Below are 16,559 nucleotides of genomic sequence, written 5' to 3'. Positions count from 1 at the left end.
TGAATGATTTGCTTTGGAGACTCAAACTCTTCCTATGGAAGAGAGTGTTTGAAAGGCCAACTTAGTTACTGAATTAAAGTCATGTTCTCCAATTGATTTTAACTGTGATGAAACTAGCATTTTAATCTTCGTGTTCTTGTTCTTGTATCTCAGCTCTCAGTTGACTGGAAGATGTTATTTGTCATCTCCCAAACTCAATAGGAACAAATATTTCAACCCTTACACCTGCCAATGCCAACCATCAACAACCTGGAACACCTGGAAGGCTGAAAGTAGAATTCGATATTTCACTGGTTATTTGCTGCTGATCCCATAGGGAGATCTACACTAGATGAAGAAGGTCTTGGTAGCCCTACCATTGTTTATCCATATTCAGCCATTCATTTAATTTATGTTGTCATCTACAGAGTGAGCACTGTGCAAAGTGATAAGGATACAAAGATGGTTAGGACATGCCGCGTGCCCCGAGGAATTTGCAGAATGGTAGAGAAGACAGGCAGATAGGCCAGAGGTGACACAGCAATATGATCAGTGACATAACACAGTATATTTAGTGACAACAGAAGCACAAAGCAAGGACTGCTAACTCAGATCCTGCAGTGAGGGGATGGGACTGGGACTACCAGACCTAGTCCCAGTCTGGTAGTCCCAGTACTAGGTCTGGTAGTCCCAGTCCCATCCCCTCACTGCAGGATATCCAGTAATGGAGCATTCATGAATAAAGTCTTGAGGATTAGAAATAATTGGACAAAAAGAGAAGCTGGAGGAAGGATGTTCCAGGAAAGCAGTGAAGGGTATGCTCAGGAAAATGCTTAGAATGCAAAAAGCCTGAGAGGAGAAAGCCTGGGAGATCTTGATGAGGTTGAAGAGCAGATGCAGGGGGCATATTCCCTTGCATCATATCTAGTGTGGAAAGGAGAGAGTATTTTCCAGCAAATCTCACTATCCCTGCCCTTGCCTGAACTGTGTCCTGGGGAATGGGATGTGCCTATAAGCTGAAGCTGAGATCACAAGGACAGAACTCCACCCAAAGTACATTCATTGAGAGTGGGGTGACTGCTCCCCAGAGGGGAGGTGAAGGTGCAGTTGCTGGTTGATTAGATGCAGGATAGCAGAGAGAACACATGTTCATTGGAGAGGGATGCATTTCTACAAGGCCCCAATAGCTGGGAGGTGTCAATCTTGTAGGAAATTTCTAGGTGTGAATCCCACCTCTGTTACAGACTCACAGACCTCTCTTTGCTTCGGTTTCCTCTTCTGTAACATGGAGATAATAAAGCATTCTTTTCAGTGTTGCAATGAGGTAATATATGTAAGCCTAATACCAGGCACACAAGAGGCATTTATTTGGTGGAAGTTGTTATTATGACCTATTTTTAGTGCTAGCTGGCTTCTTTTTTTCTTTTTTGGTGTTTTTCCTATTCTGCAACCTTTCACTCATTTGTAAGCACGGGTTTTAGAACTGTGTTTCAGTGATCTGTTGTGTAGCAATCACCACAGAATTTAGTGACTTAAACTCACAGTGATTTATGACTTCTCACGATTCTGTGCCTTGACAGGGTTCAGCTGCATGGTTCCTATGCTGGTCTCATTTGGGGTCTCTCATGTCACTTGTAGTCTAATGGCAGGAACTGGAACATCTAAGGTGGCCTTAAGTCTGGCTCCTGTGTGGAGATGGCCAGAAGGATGGACTCAGATGGGACACTGGGATGGCTAAGCCTCTCCTCCTCAAATCATCTTGGGACCTCTCCCTGCCCACTTAGCTTCTCCATGTGGTCTGTCAAGATTTCCTGGTAGATAAGATCATCTAAAAGTATAAAAGTAGAAGCTGCTAAACTTTCTTAAAGCATGTGTTCGGAACTGGCACAGTATTATTTCTGCCACATTATACAGATAAAGCAGCCAGACTCAAGGTGAGAAGACCACACCAGGGCATGAGGACTTGTGTTATGGGATCTTTGGGGTGTTGATTTTCTGGGTGGAAACCTCTGTGGCTAGTGGTGCCTTTGCCCAAGTTCTTGTCCTGCATCCAGGAAGAATGAGGTACACAGACTAGTGAAGGGTGAACAAGATGAAAAGGAGTTTTATTAAGTGTTATGACAGCTCAGAGGAGACCTGCAGTGGGTGGCTCCTCTCTGTAGGCAGGTTGTCCCATCAAGTATCAAGCTCCCACCAGAGAGGATGCCTGGAGAGGATTGTTTCTCTCTGCAGCTGGTAGTCTGGACATCTCTGCAGGTCTCTGAAGCTCTTAGCAGAGAGGGTAGTTCCTCTCTGCAGCTGGTTTCCCATTGTCTCTCTGTTTTCTCCATCCTCTGCTTGCTGTGGCTGAGCTGGGGGCTTTTATGGACCTCAGAAGGGAGGAAATGTGTGCCCGTTGGTCCATGGGCGGCCATGGGAGGGCTGGAAAAGGCACCACAAGTCCCCACTCTGGTCTGCGGGACTGGCAGCCCAGACCCCAGTCTTCAGGCCCTTTTTGGCCTGAAAGTAGGGTCTCACCGGGACTGACTCCTTCTGCCCAAGAACCTGTCTGCCTCCTGCTGCCATTCATGGAACCCAGGCTTGGCCTGACTTCTCCCAGATTGGAAGGAGTGCCAATAGCAGAGAGAAGAAGGAGGAGGAGCAGGCACTTCCGAGCCTGCAAGGGCAAGAGAGCCTTCCCTGGGCCCCCAGGAGTGCAGGGATGCCTGAGTCTGCAGCTGCATTTTGGGTGGGACTCTTATCTGCCCAGTGCAGTGGGAGCCTGGGTGTACAATCTCTGTTTGGGCAGCTGCAGTGGCACCTAGGGAGCTCCCCAAGAGCACAGGGAGGCTTGAATCCACAGTGATGGTTTGGGAAGCTGCAGCCCTGCCCTGGAGTAGGGGGATCCCTCCTGCTCCATAGAGCAGGAGGCCTGAGTCTACAGCTGCAGTTTGGGCAGCTGCAGCAGCACCCAGAGAGCTCCTGCCCCAGCTTGGAAGGGGGAGGGGGGCAGGGCTCTTGCTTGTCCCAGCTCCCACCAGCTCCACTGAGCGTGCAGTCCCAGCTATGCCTCCTGGTTGCAGCTAGCATGATGATAGCAGCAGGCCGTCTGGAGCAGCCGGTGCCATCACTGGGAGGCGTGGTTCAATGGGCTCTCCTTTGGAGATGAGCTGCTTCATAGACTTCAATTTGTGTATAGTACTGGTCTACAATCCCTTCTTCAAAACTCTTAGATATTTTTCATAATTCAGATGTTTTTAGATATTAGAGATTTCATATAATACATACACTGCATATGATATGCCCATCAGTTAGAAGCAGCATCCCATAACCAATCACATTAATATTTCTGTAATAAATGTATTTAATATAAATATGTTATTCATAATTTATGAAGTAGAATAATTGCTGATTCGAATAGCCTCATATACAGTCAGATCAAGTTTTGGTGTTTTCGAGATTTTTGAGTTTTAAATTTTGGGTAAAACATTATGGAGCTGTATTTTGAATCAAAATAACCTCTTAAAGTTAAAATAAATTTCTCCTCTCTTGAGCCTATAGCTGGATGTCAGCTCAGGTCCTCTGGGAGGCAGACACCAAAACCATCGGATGTGTGAGTAATTCAGGAGGAGGGAAATGACTGCAAAAGAGAAAGGGGACGAGAAATAGGAGCAGGCAGGGAAGGGCTTTAGGTCATGTGATAGGTCTGATGCCTGTGAAAGGGGATGAGGAAGGAGGGAGGATGAAGCAGGGAGAGCCTCTGCTGCAGTACAATGCTGAGAAAGTCCAGTGAGCCCTATCTGGAGCTCCATGCAGAGCCAGGCTGTCCTGCTGGAGGAGTCCCATGTTGGGCAGAAATGGCCAGACCCAAGTACCCCTGCTGTTCTCCGTCACAGGCTGGAGCCGCCTGGGAAGAGGTGCTGCCCTGAGGCCGGGAACTCACCGCACAAGGTTTTCTCATGAAAGGAGACCTGAGCTCATGCCTCAGTGGCTGCCTTGCCCTGAGCCCTCAGCCCACACACTTCCTCTGGTCCTACATTTGTAGTTAACACAATGTGTTTCAGGAATGTGTCCTCTGTGTAACTGGGTGGAGTGGGGAAGGGTTCAATCCTATGTCAGGACTGTCTAATCCATCAGCTGCACCACGTTGCTAAAAACAAAAAAAACAAAAAAAAAAAACAAAAAAAAGAGAGAGAGAGAGATGTCTGAGAGAAGATTCAGAAGGCCTAGAAGGACTGAGGCAAGCAGGGAGACTATGCTGTGCTCGGCAAATGAAGGGAGGGTGAGTTTTAGTTGGGTGAATCTTCTCCGCGGTATTTAGGACCCTGTCCCGTCTCTCCCTCCCTCAGCAAACCTCTGACCCACATGTAACTGCGGAATGGGCTACACCTGAACACTAATTAAATGCTGACCCCACTGACCCTCCCAACCCATCACAATCACAGAACTTAGCTCATGACATTCACCTCCATGGTACCTTTTGTTGCTCTCAGTGATCCCAGAAGACCAGCAGCTTAAGGCTTAAATGAAGTGCATCTTACAGAGCAGGAGCCCAGTGGGCAAACATCCCAAATCCCCAGTTAATGACAGAACTGGGGCTGCCTCCCATCCCAGATATCTCCATGTCCCCGCTCTTTCCCTTCCCTCTCCATATTAGGAAGTTTGCTCCAGGTGAAATTCGCTTCTACCCTAGGGCTAAGGTGCTAATGGCAGAATTGTTATTTTAGCAGTATCTGGAAAGTCCAAAGGTAAAAATTAAAATCACATGTCTCTTAAATAATTATTCAAAGTCTCATTTAGGAATGTGTCAGTCTTCCTGCCAGATTAGAAGTCCTGGGGAGTCTTCCAACAGCTTGGCCACTGAGCGTTCTGCAAGCTCTTAATGTATTCTGGTGAGCTCCACATTCTCTCAATAAGTATACTATCTTTGCAGATGTTTATGAAGTCTTCCAACATGGCCACAAAGCATGTGGCCAGGTGTTGTGAAGGGTGCAGAAGAGGTATCAAAAATTACTCTCAACAAAGCTCTGACCAGTTTTTCTAAAGCGTGAGCAGATAACTATCCTCTAGGAGTGGTCAGCCATGCAGAGTGGACAAACTTGCTGAAGACTGAGTGTGCTTTTGTAAGTTTAATGTGATAATCAGGTAAAACATATAATCCAGTAAAACGTAAGGTTAATCTTACACATGCAGTGGTGTACATGACAGTTCTCCAACTACATGGTGATTAGGCATCAATGAAAGTGGTTCCCATAAATGCCTATGATTAGATCTGGAATTCCTCCACGGGTGAAGGGAAATGGATAGAGAATCTAGGAAATGCTATTGCATGTTTAATATATTGTGGAGTTTATTTATTTATTTATTTACTTTTTTGAGACGGAGTCTTGCTCTGTCACCCAGGCTGTAGTGCAATGGCGTGATCTCGGCTCACTGCAACCTCCACCTCCCGGGTTCAAGCGATTCTCCTCCCTCAGCCTCCCAAGTAGCTGGAATTACAGGTGCCCGCCACAATGCCCGGCTACTTTTTGTTTTTTTTTTTTTCTTTTAGTAGAGACCAGGTTTCACCATGTTGGTCAGGCTGGTCTTGAGCTCCTGACCTCAGATGATCCACTTGCCTCAGCCTCCCAAAGTGCTGAGATTACAGGCATGAGCCACCGTGCCTGGCCTTGGAGTTTTTCCTAAAGAAAAATACCCCTTGGCTAGCAGTTCTGATGTCCGTTTTGTGACAGAGTTCTGAGTACATCTGAGTGTGTGATTTTTTTTTTCTCCTTCCAGCTGCTTCTCTAGGATTATAAAAATAAGGAGGAAGGGGGTGAATTGCACTGTAAGGTTCCTTGGCATCTGAGGATGAAATTCTGCTATTACAATAGAAGGATTTTTACAATGGCCAAGACAAAAATATTTTGAATATGGAAGAAAGTGCCTAAAGTAAGTATTCTTTTTAAATAGTTGAGTTGTGTTTCTAGTTTGTATCTTTGGTTAATCCTCCAAGAGTCTCTGACCAGGGCCAGCACTGATTAGGTTCTTGGTACTGTGAGCATCTTGGTTCATTTGGCTGTACTCATGGCCCCACAGTGGGAAGACCAAGTTCTCTTTTTTTATTCTTCTGCAACTGGGGCTCAACATCCGTTTAAAGAGACGTTCATTGAGCACCTATCCTATGCCAAGTGCAGGCTGGCGCTGGAGTTCAGGGTGAATCAAGCAAGGTCCCTGTTCTCAAGTATCTCCCTCCCTAGTGGAGGAGCAGGCCATGCAAACAGATGGCTATGAGGAGGTAGTGAAGACTGCCATGGAGGTATGAATGCTGCAGAGGCTCAGAGCAGAGAGGCTAGGCCTAGGCAAAGAAGGCAAGCCTGAGATGGATCTTAGAGACTGTGTCAGAGTTTTCAATACAGAGTAGGATAGAAGGACCTTTCAGATTGAGAGGACCATTATCACATGGAGGCTGCTCAGGAGATGATGAGAAGCTGACCCGGGGGAAGTGGCAGGAGGTGAAGCTGGGCAGCAGCCATGTTGGGAAGAGCTCAGGACACCATGCAAAGGGGTTTGGACTGCCTCGGGGTGTGAGTCCCTGCCAGTGACCCGGGCTGAGTTCCCTGGATTGGTCCCAAGTACTCAGATCTTGGAACAGTCTTTTCTGTGGGAGCCTTGCAAGAGTCCAGCTGCTCCTGGCTCTTCCCTCTCTTCTCTCCACCTGTTCCTCACCCAAACCTCTGTAGCCAGCTGGAAGGAGTGGGGGAATCAGTGCAAACAACCCTCGATGCCAGCACCTCATCCTCCACACTCCCAGTTCCCAGGCAAGAACCTCCAGCAGCTGCCACCGCTTCCCAGGGGAGCCCAGACAGTTGTCTTTTTTGGCACATGGTGCAGGGAGCTGGTGGAGATTTGCCATTTTTTCCCACTCAGGCTTTTCTGACTCACTGGCTTCCTAGAAAAAACTCAACTAGACTTAGGCACTGACTTTGAGGAAGTTCGAGCTCAAAATCAGGAGAGATGCCCCAGCTTAGCAAGAGAACTCTTCTTGCCACCTGCACCCTACGTGCTTGGGATTCTTTGTAGAACAGTCAAAGCCTTCCACAGTTAAAGATGAAAGGCTGGACCCCACAGAAGCCTGGGGAACCATCACACAATACAAATGAGTTTTAGTCTCACCACGCCATTTCCGTTCCTTTAATGTGGAGGAAGAACTAGAATTTTAAAATTCTAGTTTTTAGAATATCACGAGGCAATAAAGTCAAAAGGAAAAGAAAATTGCCTATATATGCCAGGCACTGTGCTAGTAAGTTGTATGCATTATAAAAACTAATTCTCACTACAAGCCCAGTAAGATGGATATTATAATCTTCAGTTTATGAAAGAAGAAATTAATGCTTGGACAATGTAGAAAACTTGTCCAAGTGAGGCTTAGGATTCCACAGTTTTCTACCTGGATGATCCTAGGGGAGAGAAGGAGAGGCTGGGGTCATTGGAGACCAACTTCACTGGTTTTGCTTTGTGCAGGCAGTGAAAGATGGGTTGCCCCAGGAACTTGGGAAGTACTTGTGCCCTAGCCTAGAGGAGTTTATATTCTAGTTGGGTATAAAATCTTAGGAACAAATGACTCCTGGCATTCAGTTAGGTACAAACCTGTCAAAGAGTCACCACAGAACCTTAGAACTAGAGGATTTGTCTTACAAGTTATCTTAACCAATTCCTATTTTACCAACGGGGAAACTGAGGCCAAAGGCATGGAAGCACTTGCCAAGGTTAGCTCATTTGCAGAAAAGTGGGTCAAGATCCTCAGTTTTTGATTACCAGCTGAGTGAAATCTTCACTTCCTTCTCAACAGATAATCTCATTGTACCATGCAGTTTTTGTGTGATCTTTCTGCTTCCTTCATGAAAGCTTCCTTCATGGCAGACCCAGGCCTGGCTGGGGTGCCTTGTGGAAGAGATGTGTGGGTCTTGGGTGCCCTGGCAAGGTCTGGGGAGAGGGAGAAACAGGAGCAAGGAATAATGACTGTATTTTTTTCGTAAACTATAGTTCCAGTCACGAAAAGTACAAAAAGTAAATGCCCTCCAAAAACAGTAATAACTCTCATTTGACGAGTATTTAAAACTACCAAAATAATTTTGATGTCCAATGAGGGTCAATTAAGAGGATTTTTGCCTATATTTGTAAAACTTCTAAGACCTGCTCACTCAATTGGGGCATTAGGAGGGAATTGCAGGATATACACTGAAACCATTCTATATGTCATTGAATTTGATATTCACATAAGTTATTTATAATCGCGGAGCAGGTGAAGTTGTTTTCCTTGCTGCCAATTGTCTCATGTTGTTTTCCTCTACCTCTGGGGAAATTTCTCAGAACAAGATATAAAACTCAGTCATTCTGATGTGTAAATAGCTAATGATGCTTAAAGTAACGTTTCTCCTAGGAGTATTTTCATTGTAACATTTTAAGTCAGACAAATGAAGCTTTGTTGGAGAAACAGCAGGCTTTATTTCAAGGTAGAAGAGAAACTCCTAAGGGTAAAGAGAACATTCTTAGGCTTCTGAAATCACACTATATAAGTTCTTCTTTAGTTTTTCAGCTAGAGGAGTCCTTTCTGCTTTTAAAAATAATAGCTATGGAAGCAACCAAGATGTCCTTCAGTAAGTGACTGGATAAATAAACTGGTACATCCAGACAATGAAATATTATTCAGCACTTAAAAGAGATGAGCTATCAAACTATGAAAAAATATGGAGGAAATTTAAATGCAGATTACTAAGTGAAAGAAGCCAATCTGAAAAGGCAACCTACTGCATAATTCCAACTATATGACATTCTGGAAAAGGAAAAGGCAAAACTATAGATCAATAAAAGATAAGTGGTCACCAGGGATTAGGGGTGGGGGAGCTATGTGGAGGGGCACAGAGGACTTTTAGGTCAGAGAAACTACTCTGAATGATGCTGTAATGGGTAGATACGTGTCATTATAAATCTGTCCAAGCCCATAGAATATACAAGGCCAAGAGTCAAACCTAATGCAAACTATAGACTTTGAGTGATTGATATGGTTTGGATATGTGTCTCCGCCCAACTCTCATACTGAAATGTAATCCCCAGTGTTGGATGTGGGGCCTGGTGTGAGGTGACTGGATCATGTGGGTGAGTTTCTCATGAATGGTTTAGCACAATCCCCCATCATACTGTCCTCACCATAGTAAGTGAATTCTACGAGGTCTTTCTTTAAAAGTGTATAGTACCTCCCCCTCACTGTCTTGCTCCTGCTTTCACCATGTGATGTGCAAGTTCCTGCTTTGCCTTCTGCCATGATTGTAAGCTTCCAGATCTTCCTGTATAACCTGCAGAACTGTGGGCCAATGAAACAGCTTTTATTTATAAATTACCCAATCTCAGAGATTTCTTTACAGCAATGCAAGAACGGCCCAATACAGGATGATGTGTCAATGTAGGCTTATCAATTATAACAAATATGCCACTCTGGGTGGGGATGTGGATAATGAGGGAGCCTATGCATGTGTGGGGGAAGAGGGGACATGGGACATCTTTGTACTTTCCTCTCAATTTTGCTGTGAACCTAAAACTGCTCTAAGAAATTGCTTTTCAAAAATAGCCATCAATTAGTTAATATAAATCACATGTCTGGAATTTACCTAATTCTATGAGTGAATAATAATAGTGGATTAAACATATTGAATGTTTACTAAGCGCCAGCCATTTGAGTAAGTAATTTACATCTAAAACTAATTTCATCTTCCAGCTCCTTTCCTGGGTAGGTATTATTATTACCATACCAATTTTATGGATAAAAGAGTCAAGTGTATAGAGGCAAAGTAAGTTGCCAAGAAAGATTTTAGTGTGCTCACTTCATGGCTGAGAAAACTGAGCTTAAAGAGTAATAGAAGCTCTTAACTACCCTTTGTTTCCTTCCCCTATATTCTGTAACTCTAGTTAACACGGAAAACACTATTTGCTTCTGTTTTTTGTTTGAGATTCTGCTTTCTATGTGATGTTTAGTAACAGGCTAAGTTATTACATCTGAAGTGAATAGAAATAAGTCCAATTTGGCTCATGCTCCAAAACAAAATTGATAAGGGCAGATTCTATGCGGGTCATTTATGGACATATGCGACTATATTGTTTTCTGAATGGACATGGAAACCATGATGATTATGATCTTTTGAAAAATTCATGGTTGAAACAGATCCAACTTAATTATGAGATGTGCCTTATGAGGTTGTGTGTACAAATCACCAAGGAAAAGAAAGAACAGAAGGTCACAGAATTCGTATCTGTGCAAGCATATGGATTAGGGTCTAAACACACACACGCACACACACACACACACACAGAGAGAGAGAGATTTCCACACATCTGGCTTGATTCACAAAGAATCAGGAAATTCAGTTGAAACACAAACCATTTTTATTTGTGTACTGTCTGGAGAAATATTACGGAATGTTATGGAAACAAAACTCTAAGCAGAGCCATAGGGCCGCTCAATTAAGAGCTAAATAAGTAGCAGTGCCCAAACCCTGTGTAGGTAATTAAGACCCAGGGTCTGAATCCTCGGCCATCCCCATGTCTTCCTTTTTCATTTAGGACAAGTAACTGGGGTAGGAAGATGACAGAGATTCAGACTGCACACTTGTTATGACAGAGACAATAACTTTTTGTACAATGTCCAAAAAGGAATGGAAAAGATTTTTTTTTTATTGTGGTTATGGGCTAGACCCTTAACTTTTTATTTCGATGAATCACACATGTGGTTTTCTCTATGGGGACAGAGTATTTAGAACACTCTGGAAAATCAGTTTTAACAAGACTTCAGTGTAGCTGCATTATCCTGCACATAGTAGGCACTCAATAATATTTATGGAATCATTTATTTGGCAAGAAAATAATCCTTCGGCAAATATATATTGAATTTTTAACATATGCCAGGGACTTTACTAGGCTCATGGGACACAAGAACAAAAAATAGAGCACTCTTTTCTCTGATGAAGACTATGTTCTACTAAACAGGACATAAACAAATGTGTAAAATATGTAATGTGTCAAATGGTGATAAGTGCTCCGGTAGGCTGAATAATGGGCCCCAAAGATGGTCTACTTCATAATCCCTGAACCTATAAATATGTTCCCTTATTTGCCACAAGAGACTTTACAGATGTAACTAAGTTAAGAATTTTGAGGTGGAGAGTTTAACTGGATTATCCAGGTAAACCCAACATAATCTCAAGGGTTCTTGTAAGAAGGAGCGGTGATGATGGAAGCAGAAGTAAGAGTGATGTGGACCCACCAGCCAAGGCATGCAGGAAGCTGATGAAGCTGGGAAAGGCTGGAATCAAATTCTCCCCTACAGCCCCCAGAAGGGGTGCAGCCCTGTTTAGACCTTGATTTTAGCCTAGTGAAACAAATTTCAGATTTTGAACTTACAGAACTGTAAGGAAATAACTTTGTGTTGTTGGAAGAAACTAAGTTTGTGATAATTTGTTACAGCAGCAACAGGAGACTAATACATATACTCTGGGGAAAATAAAGAAAAGGGAGTAGAGGGTGTTGAGGTGGAAGAGGCAGAGGGCTGAGAGTGGTTGCAATTTAAAATAAAGTGAGTGGGGAAGGTGTGCCAGATTGTAATGTCTAAAGATGGTAACCATGATATCACCCATCCCACATGCTTTCCTCACAGTGTGACTTTGAAACTTCTCCCGTTAGATGGTGGTTGGGGGGAGGAGTGGGGTTCTCTTTTCCTCTCCTTACCCCTGGGTGAGTTTATGGCTCTGGTGAAAGAGAGAATGTGTCACTTCTGAGGCTAGGTCACAAAAGGTGATACAGCATCTGCCTGGTGCTCTTTGAGATACACTCTTGGAACTCAGCCATCATGCAGCCAGGAAGCCCACAGAGCTATGGAGAGGCCACATATAGGTGTTCTGGTTGAGGTATCCGCTGACACAATTGCTAGACTTGTGAGTGAGTCAGTTTTCAACTCCTGGCTGTGATGTCACCCTCAGCTATTCTCACTGTGCCCTTGCTGAGTTCCTAACCCACAGAATCCTTGAGTGTGTAAGAATGATTGTTGTTTTAACAACTGAGTTTTGAGGACATTTGTTGTGGCACAAAAGTAACTGGAACAGAAGGCCACATTGAGAGGGTGACATTTAAGCAAAACCCTAAAGGTAGTAAGGGAGCCATCACAATGTCTAGTGAAAGATTATTCAAGGTAGGAGAAAATGTAACTGCAAAAACCCTAAAGGGAATGAAGGCCTTGTGTACCTGGTATGAATCAGGAACAGTTAGGGGGCTGTTGCAGAAATATAGATTGTATAGGGGCTTGTAGACCATGGGAAGAATTTGGGCCTTTCCTCTGAGTGAAATTGGAAAGTTCTGAGTGGGATAGGGGAAGATCTGACTCAGATTTACGAAACATCAATCCAACTGCTACATTCAGAATGAACTGTAGTGGGGCAAGGGTGGGAGCATGGAGACCAGGAAGGAGAATATTTTTCCAATCAAAAAGAGAAACTGGATGGTAACAATAGGAATTGTAAGACATTTGAGCATATTTTGAAGATAGAGTCAACAGGTATTTAGGATATGTATTTTTAAGATCGAGATATTGTGATAGATTGGATATGAGTGAGAGAAAGAGAATGACTGTAAAATTGGCTTAAACAACTGAAAGAATAGATTTGCCACTTATGAGATAGAGGACTGTTAAAGAACAGACTCAGAGAAAGTCACAAGTTCAGTTTTGGGCATAATAAGCTTGAGATGCCCATTAGACATCTAAGAGCAGGCTGTTGGATGCACAGATTTGACACTCAAGAAGGGGTATAGGCCAGAGACATACATTTATATAATAGGGCTCAGCTTTGAGACTGGTTGAGATCACCAAGGACATGATTGAAGAAAGAGAGGAGGTTCAAGCACTCTAATGTTTAAAGGTCAGGGAGACAAATGGAGAAAGCAGCAGAGACTGAAACAGTATATAGCCCAAAAGATAGGAGGAAGACTGGGAAGGTGTGGTGTCATGGAAGGCAATTAAGGACAGTATTTCAAGGAGGAGTGACCAGCAATGTCAAGTGATGAGGTTAAGCAAGGTGAGAACTGAGAAGTGGCCATTGTCTTTAGCAATGTTGGAGTCGCAAGTATCCTTCATAAACCGAGTCTCATTGGTTGTGGTGGTAGAGAATGAATGAATGCTTGTTAATCAGATTTCATGAAGGTATTTTTTCTTTGAAAGAATATGGGACATTTTCCTGTTATAGCACAAGACAAAGGACAGGAAAGTATGCTGAGATGTCCAAAGCATTAGCTGGAGTACATGCAGATGTTGTTAAGCTCAGTGCTCTGGACACAATGTTACTGGAAGGGTTCAGAGCTTCCAGGGATGGACTGTGGTGAAAATTATAAGATCCTAAGCAAGCATAAGGCATATCCTTTGTTTATTGCCAATTAAATAGATCTCAAACTTCCTTCCAAGATAAAGGCAATTCGCCTCCTGGTTAGAAATGCAGCCTCTGAATTCGTCTATCTATATGTGAATCTTGATTCTAACTGTTAGCCAAGTGCATGGCTTATTTTAATCTCAAATCCCTCATCCGTAAAATGGGGCTAATAATGGTATATACCACATAGGATGATGTAAAGATTGGATTATATTTAACATGAACAGTGATGTGTGATAAACTTTCAGTGACTGTAAGCTCTTATTACTATTAATTACATAAAATGGGGGGAGAAGAGAAGTCTTTTGTATTGGCTCAAAGTAAATCAGTGCTACACAAATAAATATTTAATAAGCTGATCTTCATAAGGGTAACTCTGTCTGTTTAGCTGGTTTAGCTGTAATGGGGATTGTCTGCAGTTGCAAGAGTTTATAGTCTCAGGTAACTCCCTGCATCCTTCGTTATGTTAGAATCAAACCAGTAAAGAGGGGTTGCCATTATTAACCTTAGTATTTTATTGTCAGGATCAAAACACACAATAAAAGAACTTTATAAACTTTATAAAGTATTATGAGGTTGTAAGTCAGTGTTGGTTTATGACCATGGCATTGCAACTTTGATGTGGACCCTCTGGAGTCCAGCTGTCCCAGGCTTTGACCACTTCTGCCCTCCCCCAAAACCTACCACTAATACACATGCACACTTAGAATGGGCTATTTTGGTGCTGGAAATTCATACATGATCACACTCCAAAAGAAGCAGATGAAAAATGCTTGAGAAGGCTAAAAAGGAACACTCAGAACTGAAAAACCATTCCTTAAAAATCTCAAAAGTCTGAGTTGTTGTCAAATTTGGTATCCCTAACACGTCTGTGTGATGTGATCTGGGCCTATATGAAAGTATACATTACCCTAATGAAATAATGAAAAGGGAATGATAAATGCAGCAAATAGAGAATCCTAACTCAACTTCCACACATGGAAACAATTGTCTAAATTATGGCAAAACGTGGCAATCCCACACTGGCCTCATTATTTACTTGAGAACAAAATCATAGAACACAGGAAAATCATCCTCATGTGCAAGTTTTGCTGCTCACTTTTCTAAATTACTATGTGCATGCTATAGTATTTGGGTTAAAAGCTTCACTCTCCTCTCCTCCTACCCCCACCAAAAATCAGGTCCTTAATACCAAAGTAAAGCACAAGGCTGTTACCTCAGTGATTCAAATAAATTCTTTGAATTCTTGCCTTAGTGTCTTTGCTTTTTACAGAAAAACCTTCTGTGGTTGACAGAAAAAAACGTGAATGAATTCGAAAGATGAATCTAAAAAGCATCTACCAGCTTGGCAGGAGACTGCGGAAACCCCAGTATCCCAGTCCTTGCTGCCATATGTGCAAAGAAACTTGGGAAACACGCTTCCCTAAGCGTTTATTACTCAAAGTGTAGATAATGGACTGGAAGCACCAGCATCACCTGAAGGCCTGCTAGAAATGCCTAACTTCAGGTCCTACCTCAGGCCTTCTAAGTAGGAATCAGCATTTCAACACCATCCCTGGCCAATTCGTATGCATACTGAAGTATGAGAAGCAATTTCTAAAAAATTCTCACCAGTTCAGGTGGAGGGGAGCTTCCAAACTGCTTGTTCAGCTTAGTGTGAGGCTGCATTTTAAAAACTCATCTTAGATCCATGCAGGTGACTGACAGCATTGAGGACAAGTGTACAAGGAGCCTCATACCATTATGCATAAATGTTCCTCCTTACCCATTAAAAAGGTTCAAAAGATACTATGCTGCAGATATTCCACATAATGACCTTCCAAATTTCTTGGCACCAATCATCTTCTAAGAGACTCTGGTGCCTGCACATATTAAATTAAACCTCCTCTCTTTGCAAACTGTCAGTTCTCTGCTACTGACTTTTGAGCTATGCCCCATAAATGAGGTTATTGGAGAAAATATATCGGGTATAACATAGACAAACTATAGACAGATGCTTAAGGAAATAAGAAGATTAAGGTACCTTCAAGAAACTGGCCTAATTATCAACTGTGGTACAGTTTCTGAGTCATTGAAATTCTGTTTTTCATATGTTCTGATAGTGTAGGGGAGAAAAACAGAAATCTGCTTTAAGACGTGATTCACAAACACACAGCTGTTGCCTTAACTATAGGGTCATGCACATATTTTTCTTGTCTTCCAGGTGTTTTCTGAGGATGCATTAAGTAGAATTTCAATGAGTTGGAGAACTCTATCCAAGTATAAATTAAACTTAAAGCTTCTCAAAGTAAGTTCAAGCCAAATTGCCCTCCTCTGCTTGTTTGAGGCAGTTACTAAGGAAGCAATGGAAATGACACTTTTTAAGCCAGACTCTCATAAATCAGGTGTTTCCACACTTCTTGAAGTGACAATAGAAAGCCAATTGGAAAACATAATAGCAAAAGACACTGCTCCCAAACTGTCGGCAGACTTTGGAGTGAGTATAATGTTTGACAGGAAAGATTGTGTGTGAACATTATTCATTGCACCAAGAACCACCCAAAGGCACCTTCCGAGCAAAGATTAATGAAAGAGAATTCTCAGGAAGTAACATAATACAGAATATCTTCCTCTTCTTCACCCACTTCTCCTTTGGGGAGATCCAGATTTAGCTTGGGACAAAATTTAGAATTCTGAAGGTGTAATGAAAGGCAAGTCGTAGTCTATAAGGCTATTACAGCGTAAGAGTCTCACCTCTGGACATATGGTATGGCATTTCTTAACCCAATTCGGGTATCCCTTAGGAGAGTGAGAAGATTGCATTGATGAGGAACTAGATATTCAGTGTCCCATCCTCACAGAAAACCGATACCCCAACTTTAATGGGATTAATGATGTTCAGTTTGATTTTAGTTTGTTGTTCTCCTGGTGCCACTCTGAATTCATCAAATTTTCAAACGTCGGACCCACCTTCTTGACACTCTTATTAATATTCTTTGCCTGTCAGAATTGATCATGGGCTCTTTGAAGAGTCAGTGCAGAGTTATTCCTTAAGATAAAAACATAGAAGAAAGACTGATTTCATTTGTCAGTCTACACTCACAAGCAGCTGAGATTTTCCTTTGAAATGCGGAACTTTAAAAATCTTTCTAAGTTCTGTAGCTGAGGAACCATGTC

At 42.8% G+C, this 16,559-nt stretch overlaps 1 long non-coding RNA gene across 2 annotated transcripts in view; it reads left to right on the top strand.

Moving 5' to 3' along the window:
• LOC116269183 overlaps positions 1-16,340 on the top strand; it is a 34,682-nt gene extending 18,342 nt beyond the window's left edge. Inside the window, exons 1-3 of one of the 2 annotated variants that reach the window (XR_004176618.1) lie at positions 4,526-5,081; positions 5,737-5,889; positions 15,607-16,340. This is a non-coding gene — a long non-coding RNA (uncharacterized LOC116269183). Of the gene's footprint in view, positions 1-4,525; positions 5,082-5,736; positions 5,890-15,606 lie in introns of those variants that run through there. The other variant, XR_004176617.1, reaches the window with a different exon arrangement.
• Positions 16,341-16,559: the final 219 nt, after the last annotated feature.

Source organism: Papio anubis, chromosome 10, assembly GCF_008728515.1.
Source record: "Papio anubis isolate 15944 chromosome 10, Panubis1.0, whole genome shotgun sequence".
Taxonomy (NCBI): Eukaryota; Metazoa; Chordata; class Mammalia; order Primates; family Cercopithecidae; genus Papio; species Papio anubis.
The sequence above is the reverse complement of the archived record's forward strand: the minus strand, read 5'-3'. Positions and strand labels throughout refer to the sequence as shown.